Consider the following 19,085-nt stretch of genomic DNA (forward strand, 5'->3'; position numbering starts at 1 on the left):
ACATAGGTTACATTCGAGCAAATGCAACCGATAATCTTTTTGGTTAAATTTTTCAACTTTTATAAAAGAACTTAAAGTATTGGAAAGACTTTGAAAAATACGGATGTTCCATGATGCAAACATGCGTGTCAATCTTATTTAATGCATTATATTGATGTATTTTGCCTATATTGTCTATTATTGATGCCTTTACTGTGCTGTTTGAGATGAATCTAACCACTTAATGAGAATCATTAAAACTATATCAGGATTAATTGGCAATTGTTAAATTTTTTGAAATTAGAGTAGGCTCTACATTATAATAACATATAAGGACCGCATTACATTTATAACTAAACGATGATATATTTTTACCACCGATTTGCTTCATGGAGCTCTAAACAATGTGTATGGGGCATAGAGTGTCATATCATCCACACAATTAAAGACATGATCAGTTTTTCCCAAGGAATAATTTTTGTGCTAAAATCATCAGCCCTATCTAATTATTGAAAATCCTCAAATTGTTTAAATATTACAACTTTCATTTTTACCCATTTCATTTTAAAATATAATATCAATATCACTAAATAAAAAAAAAATAAATCAGATAGAAATTTACTTCCAGAAACGGATTTTTAAAATAAAATTTCTGTGCGCTTTCAGAAATTTTTGCCACCATCCTTTGCGAGAACATATATATACATTAAAGAGACTTTCACCCAAAGAACCACACCTTAGACGATTGCCATGTCAAAGTGAAGTTCTCTCCAAAAACTCGAATACATGTTCAAGAAGTCGTACTATATCTGGAAAAGAAAATCGCTAAGATGACGACGTACTATTATGCATATTTCGTTGCCTGGAAGCTTCAAGGAATGATGGCATTCGTTCGAAGACGACAGACACTATATCGGAAGAAGTCGCTGTAGCGTAAAGACAAATATTTAAATTTCTCCCGTGACTTCGGTTTAGGGGGCGTGGAAATGAAAGTAAATGGAAATTGAAGTTTTTGGGATCGACCTCCCCCATATGTATACATACACAGTATAAAAAGATTTAGATCGCGAAAATCGAAAGTTCGGATCGAAAAATTTTCCAAAGATATATCCTTCAGAAAATCCTCACTCAAAATGAAATTAATAAATGAATATTTCAAAAAAATAAGATATTTTTTCGGCGGTGTCTATCTTTCTAGCAAAATTAATAAGACGAGTTTTTCTTTTTTGGAAAGTCGTATATCACGGGATATTCTCTGACATTAGTGAGAAATATCATCAAATATATAATTTTCCTCTTCCTGATTCTACAAAATAAACAGATATCAATTTCTCGAATGATCAATCTTTAATTTAATATGGAATTTCCCTGAGACTTTTACCGTCGTTAACTATGACATTATGATGAATTAGTTTCGAGCGATGAACGCTTTATTTGAAATTCTAGGACACATATAAATTTTTAGGAGAATTACGTCACGTTGGATTCAACGAAAGACTTTCCAGCAATACCATCACGTGACATGCATACATATACACAGATATTTACGTATAAATATTTAAAGATATTAAAAAAGAACTCCCTTTATGTAAGTTCTGATCAGTCGGCCACCACACGAAGTTTCAATGAAGGCGTCCAAAATCATGGCGAAATCATATCCTTAAAGTTTCTTCTGGTGGTTCGACATGAAGTGAACTCGCACGTTTTCGGTAAGTGATGTTTAGTATATTTATTTAGTGAGTTCAGTACTGTATATGAATTATTTTCTGTGAATATCAAAACATTCAAAATAATCAATAACAGCTGTGAAACCAACTGCCTAACGCAATCTACATTTTTCTAAGTGGTAATATGGAAATATATACAGTGCTTGTATAAGCTATAAAAATTCATTCATCTTGAATAGGACAAATCAATGAAAAACATGAAATTTCCCAGGCATTCAGTAGGTTAAAAAATGAATAAAAAATACAGATGAAACATGAATTATGCTATTACCAATGATTGTATAATATGGAAGAGTCTGTACAGGGTGATTCTGAGCTCGAGGATAAAAAGTTAATGGGCATAGAGCATACTGGAAGATTTATGTTTTGTATAGAACTATGCGGTAATAGAATCAATGTTTTTGGATCAATAATGAATTAGTGCCGTTTAATAAAAGGCTATAGTAATAAGTGCTGTGAACGTATTTAAACATTTTTGTGTTGTCTAGAATTGTTGTGTCAAGATTATTTGTCAAAAATATTAATATTATATATTAATTTGTCAAAATATACAAATGGAAAAATTTTACTAAACGCTGTCCAGTGATGCTTTTGCCAAATATTTTTAGGCCTATTTATTCCAACACTTTTTTTCCACCCCATGTCTCTGCCAGGGATGTTTTCGAATAACTTTTATGAAGTTATTCATAAAAGTGTATAGTATATATATAAGCAGTATAATAAGCAGTATATATATATATCTGCATAGTATATATATATACTATTATCAGGAATGTTATCACCAACAATGCTTCTGTCAAGAATGCTTATGAACAATTTTTTCTGCCAATAGTATTTTTGACCAATAATTTTACCAATGTTATTTTTGGATATATGTTTTTCGAATAAATTCAATTGAACCATACAATGTTTTAAAAATCATCTTTTTTGATGAAGAGCCACGCAGTTGATCATCAAAGATGTATTCTGCTGTTTTTCCATCAATGTTTTCAACCAATGGTTTTGCCTGCTAATGCAATCCACATTTTTCTAAGTGGAAACACTGTAATACACATAGTACTTGTATAAGCTATACAATTCATTCATCTTGAATAGTACAAATCCCGCGAACACGAAATTTCCCAGGCATGCAGTAGGTTAAAAATGAATCAAAAATAAATATGAAACATGAATTACAATCTACATTTTTGTCTATCACACCTATGCTTGCACAATGTGAAGATGGAAAATGATAAAAATGTGTATTCTTTTATGTAAATAATCATTGCATAAACCTTTTATTCGATGATTTTCACTATTTTAATCAGAAACCATATTTGCTCAAGATCCATAGCATTTATTGATATTACTGAATATTTTAATACAGTAATGCTTTTATTCACATTTCAAAGTTAGCTAAATTTTGGTTGATAGCCAATGACGGTGAATCAAATGAATGAGTGTTTTCAGCCCCGATTGAAAACTTCTGGCGCATTCGTGATGGATTTTCGCTGAAGACAGTTGAAAAGAGTTAGAAAAAGGCTTTCCATCTAAAAACTACAATATTATGGTCTGGTGGCGATAAATCTGTGCATGTTTATCAATTGTTGTAATTTATATAGAAACATCTGCATATAGATTTGAGATTTTTTTTAACAAATTCGAGAACACATACAGAAGATTTTGTCTTTTCTGAGATAGATATATTTCTGATATTATAGATCAGTTTCAATAATAACTTAAATTATCATTATTTTGACTTTATTATCAATCAACACTAGTACTAGACGCATAACATCAAAGCCGTAATTCTTCAGACAATTTTCAGGACGAGATGTTAACACATAGAATAATAAAGACTGCAAGGCAATAATGAGATGAGAATTAACTTAATGATTAACATTTTTATTTTTTAGGTTTTTCTTTCTGTTTAATCTTATTTTAATGCCGTATAACGAAGTTAGATTCGGTAAAAAGTTTCCTAATTTCCGGTATAGTAAAAAAAAAGTGTCTAATTTTAATATTTACATTAAAATTACATTGGGGATTATACAAAATCACTAACATTTTCAATTTTTTCCTCAATTATCATTTTACGATAATGAATCTGTCACAGCTTAATTTTCTTATTTTGAATGATGTATCTCGTAAATTTTCACTTTAACTTCAGAATTACCAACAGAATTTGTATTTCTTTCGGACACTCTCCACGAAATACGTCCACGCAATTGGGGTCATTCAAGTATTACGTCAACATCGAGGGGGGGAGGGGTTTCGGATTTGCTGACTTTTGATGACAAAGGGGGGAGGGGGGTTAGTGTTTTGCTGAATTTTGCTGACAGGGATGGGAGGGGGTCAAAAATGGCTGAAAATCTGCTTACGTAATACTTGGATGGCCCACATTTGGTGTATCGAATAATAGCAATTTATTTTGATCCCTATTTACAAGTGTTCTAACCTAAAACTTTTTCAAGTCCAAGGTTTTTTCCCGTTCTCAGATAGAGCAATTTCTCTAGAGACTTGGAAAAAAATGTTCGACTTCATACTATCAGGGAGTAACAGTGACACAAAATCAGAATCGTAATTCTTTAGGCAATTTCCAAGACTAGATGTGAACACACGGAATAATAAAGACGGCAAGGCAATAATCCTAATGATTAACATTTTTGTTCTTAATTTTTTTCCCCCTGTTTAATCTTATTTTAATGCCGTATAACGAAGTTAGTTTCGGTTAAGAATTTCAGGAGAGGGAAAATGTGTTTATGGTACACGAAGTAGAGAGAGAGAGAGCTAGGAAAAGCAATTACACTGCGTTATCCATTCTATCTCATCTGACATCGTCTCCTGATTAAAGTCCCACGTAACGACTCTGAGGAAAGTGTCTTAAATTAACGCTGGGGCCTCACTCTTTTCCCGAAGTTTCTCCATTCACATATATTTATACGCTTACATACGCAAAACGCCTCCCAGTGCTACCGAAATGGCATCGAGATATCCACCACCTTCCGAGCGAACGCCTTCGAGCATATATATATATATATATTTTGTGTATCAATTAAAATAGACAAGCGGCCGTAATTTACTCGAAATTAATGAATTATTTGTGGCTATTTCCGACTGACAGTAATGTTTATAGGAGAAGAGGGGAAACGGACTTGTCAAATATATATATATCCGTTGCCGAAGAAACAGATCAACATGAGGTGAGAGACGTAAAGGTATGTGTGTGTAACATCCTCGGCAATACGTATTTGTACAGAAGAGTGAGAGAGATAGAGGGCGTTTGTGGAACTCTCGGTACGATTAAGATATTGCAATTTCCACCTCCAACACGACCTTGCCCAAACCTTATGAAAAGGTTTATAGCAGCATTTCGGGAGGAATGGAATTCCTTGGTACGAAATTCCGGTGCGTTTTGCGACACTGGAATGATAACGATTGCTTTCCGCTAATTGGAAAGTTATTCGAAATTTAATGCGTTGGGGTCATTAAATTGTCCTCGTTGTTACTGTCGTGTGTCTTAACACACGTTAATATCTCTGTCTGTCTGTCTGTCGAAGTTATTTCGTTTCTGTGACATTCTGGAGAGGTGTTACTCCCGCGAATGGAAGTAAGAATAATTAAAACAAAAACAAGAAAAGAAGAATGTTACATCACTGTTTGTTTTGCTCTTTTGTTCATTTTCCCGTTTTCGTTCATTATTTACGATTCGGATGACGACTAACGAAATCTTTCTGGGAAATGGCGGAATTGGATTTTTCGATTATTTGATAGGTATGGATTGATGATTTTTCGGATAATGAATGGAACTGAAATTTATTCAATGGATCTTTGTACATTGGTTTTGTCAACATTTATTTGGAATATAGTGAAACGTCGCTACAACGATACGCGATGCAACGATAAATACAAGTACAAGTACAACGCCACAACAGGCAAATTGCCCAACGAGGTGGCTGACTTAAGAACATCCTGGATCCCCGAGCCATTTTTTGGAGGCCCTGCCTACTACTGCTACACCACACATGCACCCCACCCACCCACCCACACCCCCCGCGGAACCCCCCCAACGAATCGGTACATGCGGGAATGTGCGTGTACGTGTAGTGAAACCTGACGTGAAGTTTTTTTTGTTTCTCTGTAATGCTTGTTATGTGTAGTGCTGCCATCTGCCACCAGTTTTTCTAACTATGAGTGAAGTGTTATGATTGAATGATTTATCGTTGTAGGACTGTTGCTCTCTGTGGCGAGACTTTTTAACGGGGAGATCGGCTCGCATTTGCGCCTTGAAGTTGGAAACCACAGAAAACCAACTTCAGCCGACCACCACTGTGGGGTTCGAACCCGGATCCTCGTATCGCGAGTCCGTCACTGTAACCACTCGACCACCACAGCGGCAAATACCTCCACAATGATGTTTTTTTTTATCTTTTTTGGAATTGTGATCATATAGTCCAATGTTAATCTCCTCTCGCTACAACGATATACTTCACCCCGATAAAACCCTCTATAACGAGATATTTTAGGAGATTTTTGAAAATCGCTACAATGATATATTTTTTAAATATTATACTCAAATTCGTGTTGAATTTTATTTTAACTTCGACACTTATTTTCGTTCTTTGAAAGCATCTAATAATATCGGTAATTTGTACCACAGAAATCACCGAAAAGCGCTATGGAAATTATTGCTATCATTACTATCTGTGCAAGACACAAAAGTGCGATGAGATACATAACTTAACTGGGGCTTAATGCACCTGACTGAATTTTATTAATAGACCAATCAATTACAATTTTTACGGCGAATAAATGTAGAAAAGCACATTTTCTGGTGGTACTAGCAACGCCGATTTAAAAAATATACCGACAGCAGCATAAATTAGATAGCATATGATGATTATGCCGGCTCTCAATACAACGATATTTCTTCTTGGTCCGCTGAGTATCGTTATATCGAGGTTTCACCGTATTTCTATGTTGTTCATGGGCACACAAACTTTTACCCATTCGAGTACGAAAAGTACCGCGAATTGAAATTGCTCTGTTTTATGTTTTTTTCTTGCTGAAAAGACTTTCTTTGAAAAAGAACACAACTCCGGTCAATGGACAAGGTAGTTTACTACCGGGTGAGTTGTGCCGGATGTATATTTAATTAACATTCTGAGTGCGTATCTAGTGTTGTGTATGGAATTTAAAGCTGCCATCTGTACTTCAAATCAAAAGGGTTATTAATGGAAAGACTACTCAACCACACATAAAACTCGTCCATATTCCTCTGTGGAACTTCTAACGAATTGGTACATGTTGGAATGTGCGTGTCCATGTTTTGAACCTAATGTGAAGCTTGTTTCTGTGTAATGCTTGTTATAGTGCTTCCATCTGCTTCCTATTTTTCGAAGTATTAGTGAAGTGTAAGGAATGGAAATTTTGCTTTGTAGTCCTGTTGTTCTCTGTGGCGAGACTTTTCAACGATTAATGGAAAGACTACTTCACAATAAACACCAACTCTGGCCATATTGAAATTTACTGCCATTAATGAGTTAAGTTGAAAATTTTTTTTCTTAAGATATCTTAAAATCTCGAACAGATCCAGCTCAGCTTTTGAGAAATTTTCTTTGGTCCTTGACGCACACAAGGTTTTGCCACTCGATCTATTTAAACGTTTATTATACGTCTTGCCCATTAAATAACTGATGAGGATTTCGCGGCTGTCATCGTTTGAAAGAGTCTTTCGGCGTAAAACCCGGCATCGGATTTTGAGAGGTTGCACTGTAGAATGATCGTGCTTCTGATGTTAATGACAAGAGGGCAGTAAGGATACCTTCCTAGGATAATAAAATCCTTCTGGAATCAACATATGACGTAGAAATTTCCAATTTTCACACTTCATCAGTTAAAATTTTAATCAAAAGTTACATGTCCACTAATTTTCTTTGAAAACAGAAAATTTCTAAAATTCAAATATGGATAACTCCCTTGAATGTTGATCAAGAAATATACTATTTAAATACTTTCTACCATTCCTACACGCCACCTCTTGGACTATTTTCTACTTTTGTAAAAACATTTTTACTTCTCCTATAAATTTAGCATAAGTGGAAATACAAGATATACAGAAGACTGGATGTTGTGAAGATATTTATTGTTTGAGATGTTAATTTCTTAAGGAAGGATAAAACTCATCTCTGCCTCTACCGGGAGTCGAACCCGGGTCCCTCGATTGCCGGACGAATGCTCTGACCACTAAGCTACAGAGGAGATAGAGATTTTCCTTCGCTAGAGCGTACATATGCCGAACGGAACCGTGCAATGGACGGCGAAACCGATCAGCTAATAGCTCATGGACGACGAGCCACCAGAGGGCTATATATATGACATGAATGTCGCTCTCCACTTGTTAATACAAGATATACAGAAGACTGGATGTTGTGAAGATATTTATTATTTGAGATGTTAATTTTTTAAGGAAGGAAAAAACTCATCTCTGCCTCTACCGGGAGTCGAACCCGGGTCCCTCGATAATATAAATATAAGATAAATATCTTCACAACATCCAGTCTTCTGTATATCTTGTATTAACAAGTGGAGAGCGACATTCATGTCATAAGTGGAAATATTCCCTTTTGAAAATAAGCTCCTCAAATGAACTTGTATTGACGAAAGCTTTTCGTCCCTGAAAGAATATTTTTTTCACGCCATGTCTTTGTTGCCAACTATATTTTCAATTGACATAATCTCAGATGTTGATGTATATTAATATCGTTGTAAACGTATAATACACTATAATTTGGCTTAATAATGTTTTTTTTTCTATAACGGAACTGAGAAATGTTTCAAAATTATAATGGCCTTTATTCTACAATACTAAACATGAAGCAGATGATCTAGAAGAAAAATTTGCTTAAACACAGATTTTACAAGCAAGAAAACTAAACTCTCTCTTTTCCAATAGTAAAAATCGTAAGTTTCGATGACTTATAACAAAATACACGCTTCCGAGTTGTTCATCAATACGATAATTTTTCTCTGCCATTCCCAGTTCTACATTTCAATGATTTGCTTGGAACCTGAACACTGGTTGAGCTAGAGTCGTCGAAGGCTGTTGAGCACCGAAATCGAAACTACTCGGAAGAGCGAGGGAGAAGTTGGTGAAACCATTTTCTGCAGTATTCGAACCGGGCAATGAGCTAGGAATTTGACAGTTAGTTCCAGAACCGATCACGGATGATTCATGTGTCTGTGCTTGAAATGGCGATGGCGAGGTGTTGTGCGTTTGCTGCTCAGTTGTCGATCTCTTCGGAGAAATTGGGTTGAGTTCATGTTCATTCGAAGCAAAAGAACTGGGACCATATAACGTCTGTGCCATCGGAAACAGTGATGATGGAGCAGCACCAGATGGTAATGAGTTTGGACGCAGATTCCAATTGCTTTCGTTGGACTGCGGGCAGAATAGAGAAGGCTTCAGGTTCGTGAGATCAGTTGTTGAGGTATTTTTTGTTTCTGTACCTGAAGTCAATGGTACCTGAAAAGATTGACCGGTACCGAATGAATTCTTTAAACGCCCAGGATCATCTTGAACTTTTTCAAGGCTGCGTTTGAGATTTGTTTGTTTAGGCACCGGTGGTACTAAATAGTCCAATATAGTGTTTGTCGTTTGTGGGTTAAAATTCTGAGCTTGACTGCCATAGGTGCCGGGACCTGGATTATATGGAGTAAAAGATGAACCGGAAAACAATGGCTGACGTGATGCACCAGTACCCATAACACCATTTGGACCTGCAACGCTCTGTAGACCAAATATAGACAGTGCTTGTCTTGGCTGCTGCTGCGCAGGAATAGCAGATAGTACTTGCGGTGCTGAATATGGAGCGGTGTGTTCTCCGAATAAGTTACCGGATTCTATTGGCTTTTCCTGAAAGGTGTCTCCGAATTTAATATTATTGGTGGTTCCGAGATTAAATTTGAGTTCCCCATCATATTTGTTGGAAACTGGTTTCGCCTTTAAGGTATCGCACGAGATGCACTTGTATCTACTGACAGAGTTCAGTGTCATACATATGTCACACATCCAGGTAGATGACGCGTCATCTTCACGATCAACACAGTCCAGATTTTCGCCCCAAAAGTTGTCCAGCACATTATGAGGATTCTTTGCCTTGCAGAAGATGCATTCGTTGGTTCCAATGTTGTTTCTTATTAAACAGCTCGAGCAAACCCAAGTATTAGATTCGAGTTTAAGTCTCTTAATCAAGTCATACATCACAGGCTTTGGTTTCGGCTCATCAACTTTTCTTTTCCGGTTGTCAAAATTTTCTGAGCACTCGTATTTCATGGGAAGTGCAGATGTATTTCTCGGTGTAAAATCACCGTATAATTCTGAATCTAATGACCTAGGCCCCGATGCGGTGTCAGCACGACGAGTACCCGAAGGCGTCGGCAATGGGATTTTCTTTGCATCTGAGATCGGAGTGGACATATTCAGTAGCATTTCTCTCAGTGTCCTCACACCATTGTCAATCTGGACATCTTGGTGTGATGATTCGATATTCTCTTGATCATGTCTCACTGAGATATCACCCTGATAACGTTGCGGGGAAATCATGAGGGAATATGCGTTCAGATCGGATGAATGCTCGTCACATTTCGCTAGCAGCACTGATCCTGGAAGACAATCTTCGGTGACAGCACTTGTGTTGACGACACCATGGCACGAATCCCACGATGATGGCAATTTGGCGTCGAGAATTATGGTATCGACGTTTTTATTGCAATGGACGAGTCTCAAAATTGGAATATCCATTGGAGCGGTTCGGATCGGAAGGATTCTGTCGTTGTTAGTAGACTTCGTATCCTCAGCGTATTCTTCAGGTGGGAACTCTCTTGACATGGCAAGCCATCCCAAAAGTGGGTCAACCACCATCTCGTTCTTATTGACGTTCGCTGTCACGTCCATATCGACATTCGTTGTCACATCCATATCGACATTCGCTGTCCCGTCCATATCAACCTTCTCCGCCACGTCTTCGTCAATATCTACATCCATTTCAGATTCGATGTCATTAAAATCTCCTGAACCTAATTTATATGATGGACTTCGCTTTATTGGATACAATTTAAAATTGAGATAAACAATAATAACCTTATAAGTTTCCCGAAAAATCTTTTCCAACATCGATGTGACAAACTGGTTTAAGCTTCCGGATCCAGGCCGATGATGTAGTATGGATTTATGTGGTAATTATATATAGTTATCTATTTTCCCCTAATTCTGGTGCTTTTGCTTTCCATTCGGCAGCCCCATAATTTTGAGCTGATGGAATGTTGGCCTATTCCTAGATAATAATCAAACTCTTTTTTTTTACTTTACAAGCTTTTAAATGGCTGCGTCGCTTCAATTTTTGTTCATAGGACGATAGGAATAATAATACATATAGGGAAAACAAATCAGAGCCGTCGAAAATTAACACAAAAGAAAGAAACCCTAAAACATTAAGGAAAAATTCAGCCAAACTGCAAATCATGAAACAAAGCATTACAAAGGCCGAACATTGCATTGAAAAACCATTTTTACCTTAATGTAGATCAAAAAGAATCCAAGACACAGGAACACACAGTTTTACAGATGACCAAGATCTAGCCTCGTGATCTTGGTCTTGAATCTCGCCCTACCAATCCGGAGAGAAATCTTTCCATATCACACAAAAGTGCCGACATGTACAAGAAAGCCTGGGCGGTGGCCTGAAAGTTTCCAGTCGTCCTATTTAAACGGGACTCAATTGTAAGTAAAAGGATATAGTCACTGAAAATCTCAGGCCGACTCATCTGTCATTTGTCTGCAAATTATGATGTCAATATCATCTATCATCGCTACAGCCATTAGCTGTTTTTTTCCCCACTCATAATTACTTTGAACACAATACTGGTTCTTCTACCTTGAAATGGAAGACGATGAGTGCTCTAGGCTTTCCACAGGTGCTTTAACGTAATGCGAGCGTTGCATTGCATATTGATTGTTATTTAAGTAAAAAAGAACGGTTGATCACAACATCAGGATAGGAAAACCTCAAAGCCGATGACTGGCTTACTCGCCATCATGTCTGCTTACAAATGCTTTACATCGCTGCTTGCTGCACTTCTTAGGATCCTGAGAATCGTTGCCCCTCCAGAAAATTCTTCATCCGAGGAAAAAGTTACGGGGGCGAAAGAAAAAAGGATAAGGGGAATAAGTTAGTCGTGGAAGTATCGGAATGTGATGGCTTGACAGGTAATGTGACACCAGGAGGAACCTGTGAGCCGGCGCGCATTGTCGGGATGGAGCACCCACGACTTGGACTTCCAAAGATCTGGTCGCGTGTCTTCCCGAATCATGCAGACGTTTAAGGACTCGCAGGCCCCCTCATGTTACTTGTCCAAAAAATCACAACCAGCTTATTACCCTAATCTCGCCCCCATGTGACTTTTTTAAATTTTTTTTCATTTTTCTTTGGATAAAGAATTAGCTTAAGGGGCAACGATTCTCAGGTTCCTAAGAAGTGCTGCGAGTGGCGACGAAAGCACTGGAGGATGTGACAAAAAAAAAAAAAAAAAGACTTGCGATCTGCATCTCTGTGTGAACAATAACAAAAATGCACAATTTCAAAAGGGAGTTACTTCGAAGTAAATACCAAATAAACAGGTTGATTTGATTCTTCCGTAATAAAATAAGTCTTGGACGTAGTAGTATATTGTCAATGCTGCTGTAACGGGAGATGTTTCTTAACAGGGAGTGTTCATTATTTAGTTTCCACACTGGTGAGGCCCCTGATTTCAAACGATATACTGTTTTTTTTAACGTGTTTCCCATTTACTAATATTCGATTTAACGATGCAATTAATAAAGTCTGGAAGAGTAAAAACGAGCGTCGACTGCAGACAGTGCACACACACACTTTGCTCATGGTAAAAGGACCTGAGCTGTGCTAATACCATCTGTAGCAGAAGGCCTCAATGAGAAGTTCGTGACGTCACTGAAGAAAATCACCTCATAGCCAATGGATATAGCAGGCACACACACACACACACACACACACACACACACACACACACACACACACACACACACACACACACACACACACACACACACACACACACACACACACACACACACACACACACACACACACACACACACACACACAGATAAAGTTTTTTTTTCTCGTTATGTCGGATTTCATGCGGCATTTTGAATTCCTGCAGCCATTGGAGTAAACATTGTGAAACACGACGTTTATTTGAAGAGGACTGCACAGCGCAAAAGTGGCAAAAAAAAAAAGAAAAGAAAAAGATGTTGTAATCAAACTCCGTTAATGAAACTACGTTATGAATTCTCTATTGCGCAAGGTTTGCAACTATATAAAGAGAGAAACGACAGACTGATATCCATTAGCAGCATAAATCGCTAGCACACACACACACACATATATATATATGTATTTATTTATACACCAAGCTATACGACAACTAAAGCCAGCTATGGGAGCAGTTTGCTACAGCGAAATCGCTAAGGTACCTCCAGCAGATATTGTGTTTGTTTAATAACATCCATTAAGAACCAGAGAGAGAGAGAGAGAGAGGAGAGAGAGAGAGAGAGACCAACTGCTGTTGCTGCAATTCCCATCGCCACCGTATTTGGTTCCGTGAGCCATTGTATAGCCACGGGCGCGTCACCAACCATCCTCACTCTCACGCTCTCATCGACCGAACCTACCTCTAACGAAACTTACCGAATCATAGAGTGTCGACAGGAAGCCTTGCGTCACCCCCTCTAAGACGCAAAATTAAACGTTTAATCGCGAGAGATTAACGACAAATCACCTGAAGGGAAAGAGCGAGACACACGGAGTAAGCATAGCGTTTAGGAGTATGTACATAAGCAAACACATAGGTGTTATGAAGTGCTTTTCTACCTTTAGGTTCGGGGGGGTAAGAGGCGCAGAAAGGAGGGAAGTGTTCGAATTCGACAACGTCTTCCATTACCACGTGTTTTGCAATTCCTATACCCGACGCGAACGGAACAGATTAGAGAAAGACTCATATATATATATATATATATTGGAGTTTAAGAAGTATTTTCCTTTGGAGTTTCATTAAAAATAAATTAGGGAATCGAAAAATATTCAGGCACATTGAATAGAAAAACCGTGATTTTTTGGCTGTTTTAACCCCTAAATGATCAAATGTTTTTTTCGAGCTTGTAATTTTTTTCATAGTTAATGAAATTTGTATATATAGGCTCTTAGAAAAATCTCACGTAAAATAAATGTATTGAAGTGATATGTATTACTTTCCAAATACATTAGAACTTGGTTAATTCGAATTTTGGATAATTTAAACGTTTACGAACTCCCCTTGAGTTTTCTATCTAATTTAATGTAAGAACTTCTTGCTTGATTCGAACTTTTTTCAAATTTTCTGGATGATTCGAAGTTGAAGGGGAAAAGTCATGATTTTTGTGTAAGTAAATTTAGTTTAGAAAAATTCTACAAGATGTCAGACATTGCTTTTCTTTGTCAAGTTGTTAAACAACAAATTTTTAAAGGCTAATAAAAAGTTTTCTAGTCTTTTTTTGACAATTTAATGCCTATTTTAACATTTATCAGCTAGAGTGTAACGAGACAATGCCGATTATGATTTTCAATCCATAGATCAATGTGTAACATTAAAAATCTGAATCTTTTTGTCGTCATTAAGACTATGAAAAGTATTGGAATGTTCAGATTTTGTAATATGTTATTGGAAGTATATTTCCTCGATAGCATAAAAATGATAAGCAAAATTTGGGAAACAATTTCTTAATGGATGATCATGAACTATATCCGCGTACATCAGGATTTGATGAAGAAAATGGTCAAGGAATTCTACAGTAATGCTGATTGCAGAACAGTGGAATAATATAGCAGCTAAGACCATTATTATGATCATAAATTATTAAAATTTGGGAAACAGTTTGTAACTGATGATAAAATTTTAATAATTGATAATCATTATCCTAAGTGAATGCTAATGATTAAGTTACAATTTGTAGTCAAATTAGTTACAAGTTTACAGTTAATTAGAACTTTCTTTCAGTGAATTTTTGGACTTCAAATTAACCAAATTCGATTGCATATAATTACTTTCTTTGTTATTCAAACTACAGTAAGGAAAAAAACTCCTATTACAAACCTCGAGGTGAAAACAAAATAAAAAAAAGAATAAAAATAAATGCAAACAAAATATTTTTTAACAAATTAGCGAAATCGCAGCCACACATGCTCTGCAACAAACAAAGAGTTGTTATTTGGGAACATCTGCCAGAAAATTCAAAATGTAAAATGGGGAGAATATGACCTCACCTTATGTGCAAAAGCAATTCTGAATTTCCATCTTCAAACTGGCTGCAACGTGGTGCACAAAATCACCTCGCACCGTTACGGAATTGTGAACTGCCCTGAGAGAATGATGGTGTGAATTGTCTTCAGGATACCTCCACATTGAAGGAGTCCATGCCACGTCATGTTGCGGAAATTCTGAGTGCTCGAGGGGAGCCTACAAGATATCTGGTATTTTTGTACCAGTTTTTCTGGTAGTTCGGTGTGAATAATCACGTGGGGTTCTCTCACTACAAGTCTTTTGGATAAATTTAGCCCAGACACCCGATTATTATTTTCCTCACATAAAGCAAATAAGAGCTGTATCACAATGAAGAAATTTATCGATTTCAATTATTTGAATTGGTTTTTATTTCTACGATTTGTTTCTCCATAATTTATCTCTAATTTTTTTTTTTCAAACATTTTTATATTTTAATGTAGAACAATTTCGTTAGTAAATATTAAAAATAACGTCAATATACGCATAACAACATTTGACGTTGCAGGAGCAATATTATATGACGTGTATGATGGGAAAACCAGCACACTATGCTTCGGTTTTCGATTGATACCATACGCCTTTTTTCACTTATTAAAAATATCGAAAAATTCAATTTTTAAGAATTTTATTAGAATCATCTTTCTTGATAACCATATGCTATAATAACTAACGATTTAACGGCTATGAAAAATGAATCTTGAGATTCTCCAGAATACATTTAATCCTAAAATAGAATTATTATCACTTCCTTTTCTTATTTTATCCCAACTCCGGAAATTTTACTCATTATTTTATTAAAAGAAATAAACATCTCAGCCGTACTTCTGCTTCGTGAAAAAAAAACTCTAATAATTTGATTACACCGTGGTAGAAAAAATACATAGATACAAATTTACATATCAATTATTCGCAACTTTTAAATCATAAATTATAATATGAATGTGATTATAGAATAGAATAATTTAGATATTCCCTTCCCCGTGGAAAGCTTAGATATATTTAAAATTTATGTATGTTATAGAAAATGTGTATGAAACCGTAAAATTTTTTTTGTTTGTATTGTCACTGATTCTAATGGCACTCAGAAGAAAAGGTTCAATTTTCGAGTGAATGAAATACTCAGTATATTCGAGTTGAACCGATGATTATGGTAATTATTATTATTATTCATTCACTAGGATAATTACTTTTTAAGGTAAATAGATGGTATATGACGTCGAAATTAACATTTTCTTCGAAAAAGCGATTTTAAATCTTAAAAATTACATATTTTATATAGTGCCTGAAACAAGTTTTCTTTGATGTTTTACGAAGTTTTATGAATATTTGTCTAATATTTAATTTCCAATATTTAAAATTATATCTTGTTCTTTGAAATTTAAGGGTCTTTTAGAAAGCTTTTTTTCTCCGTCATTACTGTGGTAATTATCGGAGTAAGTACTGCGTTACGCATGGAAAATAAGCACTACATGTAGATATATCCATGGCAAACTTTCAACTCGATAATTACATAACATTGAAAACTCAGAGGACATTTAATCATCTTCACTTCAAAATGTGGGAGACGAATGGTATCACGAAAAACGAAACAAGTGCAACTCTGACCAGTGTCAGCCGAAAATATAATTTTGAAGAGTAACTTTTCATTCCTCTTCAAACGTTTGAGAAATATTTTTGTAAAACGAAAAGCATTTTTTGTTATCGGTAAAAATAACTATCATAAAAAAAAATTTCAACAAAATTCAATTGACGAACACTGACCTCTGACAACATAAATACGTTTGAGCCATACATGCACAGGGTGCATAGGCGACAGGGAGCATGACATTTTACAGGTGATCCGTTGATCCTAGAGGTATACTTCCAATTAGGGAAAGTGTAGTACTGAAGAACGTGAAAAAAATGACATACAGAATAGCCTATAAGTGCTAATGCGGCCTCTGCCTCATCAACCGTCCGTTTCTTTCGATATGATTCCAATTTAAAAACAAATGCTGAAAAGGTGTTCAAAAATTAACCTGCAAAAAGTTTTGAGAGTGAAAGCACAGTGTGTAACAAAATAAAAGATCAAAATTTTTACATGGTCCTCTTGTCCTCTAATTTCCAATTTTAAAACTGTTATCCTGTCTCTCCTGAGGTCAAAAGAAAAGATTTCAAGTTTCTAAGTGCAATATTCGGTGAGATATTCTAATTCAAAAATTTGAGGAAAGGACAGCATAAATGAGGGAAAGGGGTTTCGTCTGATAGTTCTTGCTGTTCTTTCATAACTTTCCTCTGATTTTTGTAATTTAAACATCTTAGCGAATATCGCACTTACAAACATGGAATTTTTTTCTGTTGGATTCAGGAGATCCAGAACAACAACTGTCCAACACTAAATTGGAAGGAACAGGGGACCATATAGAAGTTTAGATGTTTTTATTTTGTTAAATACTTTCTTTTTCTTTCAAACGAAGCACAACTCAGGTCTATCGCCATGGTAAATTTACTACCTAGTGAGTTGTGCCGAGAGTGTAAGTGTGTGTACCTAAGTCTGAGTGCGTATTTATTTGTTGTGTCTGCTTTTTCAGTGCTGCCATCTATATTTCAGAAGTGAAATGAGTGTAATCAATGAATATTTCTACCGTTTGTAGGCCTGTTGCTTTCTCTGGCGAGTCTTTTTAACATGGAGATCGCCTCACCTTCACACCTCGATTAAACCAACTTCAGCCGACGACCACTCTGGTGCCAGTGGGGTTCGGACCCAGCATCTCGCGATGCGAGTCTGTCACTACGACCACTCTACCACCACAGCGGCTTTGTAACACACTGTATTTCCACTCACAAAACTGGTACAGGGTAATTTTTGAACTCCTTTTAGGCATTTTTGTTTTAAAATTGGGAGCATATACCTCTACGAAGGATGGTTGATGAAATAAAGGCCGCATCATTTCTTACAGGACACCCTGTATGTTTCATTTATGTTCGAAAGGGTTTTGTGATTATTAAAATAAAAAATTATGTTTTTAATATGGGCACCCCTGCACTCAGAAGTCCAATTAGAAAGTCGTTGCCCTGTCTCTTCTTAGGCCGATTCTAAGTGCAATATTCGCGGAGATATCCGAATTCGAAAAACGGAGGAAAGTTAGGAAAAAAAACAGCAGCTGAGTAAAATGGTTCACTTGCATTTAATGCTGTTTTTTCCCCGAAAAAATTCCTCCGTTTTTGAAATTCGTTCGCACAGGGTGTCCATATCAAAAGTTAATTTTTTTAATTTAAACAATTATACAACCTCTTCGAACATGAATGATTATATCTGAGTACTATACGTTACTTGGGTACTTGTTCTGATTGGAAGAATATTCACCATATTACTTGCGTGTTAGTTTGTCATTTTGTATATAAATATTTGTTGGAAAGCGCATGCTAGATGCCCAGCAAATTTTGAACCGTTGAAATGTGATTCAAATTAATTTATGTACACATATTTGAAAGATAAATGGTAATATTCGTGCCAATTTTTATCTGGAATTTTTTTTAGAAGAAGAACTAATGCAAACTTCTAAAAGAATATTTCTGCAGCACTTCCTTTAAGACTACTAGTACTTAACGAACATGCAGCTCGTACACATTCCTCTACAGAATTTCTAAGTAATCGACATATGCCGGAATGTTGTTCTGAGTTTATGCTTGGCCCTAACGTATTTATGTTGTCGAGTTGCGCATGTTTCGTGTTCATGCTGCCATCTGGCTTCCACTTCCTGAAGTAAAGATGGAAATGCTTGAACTTTCATGTTTTGTAAGTATCGTGTTGTAGGCCTGCCTGCTCTCTTCGGAGAGACTTTTCCAAATGGGAGGCTCGTAGCTGGGAAACCGCAGAAAATCAACTTCAGTCCACCATCACTGTTCTGTCAACGGGGTTCGAACCTGGATCCTCAGGACGAGATTCCAACACGATTCCCACACGACCGCATGACGGCTTCCTTTAGAACTGCGGTTCCCAAACTTTTTGGAGTGCGACTC

At 36.3% G+C, this 19,085-nt stretch overlaps 1 protein-coding gene across 1 annotated transcript in view; it reads left to right on the forward strand.

The window, feature by feature from the left end:
* Positions 1-1,597: 1,597 nt before the first annotated feature.
* Positions 1,598-19,085, forward strand: part of LOC149077254 (uncharacterized) — a 247,059-nt gene continuing 229,571 nt past the window's right edge. Inside the window, exon 1 of the mRNA XM_089245012.1 lies at positions 1,598-1,688. The gene's annotated coding sequence lies outside the window, so the exon portion shown is untranslated. The remainder of the gene's footprint in view (positions 1,689-19,085) is intronic.

The sequence above is a fragment of the Pholcus phalangioides genome, unplaced genomic scaffold (assembly GCF_987345545.1).
Source record: "Pholcus phalangioides strain wild (caught in Gottingen) unplaced genomic scaffold, Ppha-v1.0 ptg000015l_1, whole genome shotgun sequence".
In the NCBI taxonomy this organism is placed as follows: domain Eukaryota; kingdom Metazoa; phylum Arthropoda; class Arachnida; order Araneae; family Pholcidae; genus Pholcus; species Pholcus phalangioides.